Source organism: Ixodes scapularis, unplaced genomic scaffold, assembly GCF_016920785.2.
Source record: "Ixodes scapularis isolate PalLabHiFi unplaced genomic scaffold, ASM1692078v2 ptg000044l_1__unscaffolded, whole genome shotgun sequence".
Lineage (NCBI taxonomy): Eukaryota > Metazoa > Arthropoda > Arachnida > Ixodida > Ixodidae > Ixodes > Ixodes scapularis.
This window is the reverse complement of record NW_024609897.1, coordinates 221,418-222,986: the sequence shown is the minus strand read 5'-3', so window position 1 is coordinate 222,986 and position 1,569 is coordinate 221,418.

Genomic DNA, 1,569 nt, shown 5'->3' with positions numbered 1-1,569 from the left:
CAAGCTGCATCTTCATGGTAAATTACAGTACCGTAGCTCACGCAATAGGTTTATACATTTTTTTAACGTGCATTCAGTCCATTAGGTACACACTGTAAATTTAAATTTCAAAAATCCACGAACAGCAAAAGAACATTTAAAAAAGGATGTCATGTCGCATACAGATGAAGAATAAATACTTTGCAAACATCATTTGACATTCTCTGCTAAAACTTTCATAGCGACGTGCGGCTACCATATTTTGAGCCGGTCTTCATGGAAGCAAGGAGGTTCAACTTCCGCAGATAAAAGCGAAGTCTCACCAAATAAACAAGTGTACAAGCTTGTACGCCAGGTCATGGCAGGGTGGCAATAGCGGCCCAAGATGCGTAGGAATTACTGTTACAGTCAGCTTGTTAGTACTGATCTTCAAGACAACTGTTTTATTCAACCTGAATGTACTCTCCCCATGCTGCAGCAGTTCAAGTGCAATGCGAGAGGGCATAAAGAGGGGGTTGGTTTCGTCTAGTGTGTACGACTTGAGCTCTATCGAAGTGGTGTTTGTTGTCGCACGTGCTTCTTTCAAGAAATCAATGCACACTTCACACAATTTGTGCTTTCTCAGGACAGACCACAAAATATAGCCAGCCAGATAGGCTAGAGACTCGGGTCGAAAACCTCCTTATCCTGCATGGGTGCTGGTGGTGACTGCAAAAAGAATGTCAGATCTACACTGTCGTTAATGGCATAATTGCCATGACGGCTTGGAGAAAGAAACTGTGAGAGGGCAGTCAATCTCAGAGTCAACTTGAACTCCATTGCTAGAGGGATTAGATGTTTGTGCCTCACACACGGGAACAAGTTTTTTAGCGCATCTTGATTGAACAGGCGATTTGGGAAGTGCAAGGAATAGCTAGATTATAGTCGTTCAATGATATATTATTCACGAAGAACTGAAAAGTAACGACAAAAGTAACGTCGTTACTTTCATCGTTATTTTAGAAAAAGTATTAGAACTACAGTTACGAGTTACATTCTGAAAAAGTAACTCGGTACAGCTACAAGTTATCCAAAAAGTAACGAAGTTACAGTAACGCGTTACTACCCAAGACTGTTCCCTACACACCTCCCAGGGAAGGGGGAGGGGGGGTGTACACTTTCCTTGTTTTTCAAAAGGCACCCTCTTATTTCGCAACAACTCTTCTATTGTCATTTCCCTCCCACCCCCTAAAAATTTAGACACCCCCTAATTTCAATTCCTGTGGAAACCCCTGACAGCAACTTTGCGCAAGAAGCATACTACTTGCTCTCCGCATTACATGTTCGCTTAGCATCGGGATTGTTCAGGTATGTTCCCATCCCTAAACGTCACTGGAACTAAAAAAAAAAAAAGACACCCAGTCCCAGTGCCATTTTTGTGAACTCCTTAGCAGCGTAGTCCAAGCAAAGATTGTGTTTCAGTCTTAACCCTTTATTCCCTTAACAGGCGTTACTACTTCTTTCCTCTGATTTATTAAGCTGCATCTCATTATTTAGGTCGGGGTGGGAAGATCAATATTTGAAGTCAACACAGTGTATAGTAGCAACGTA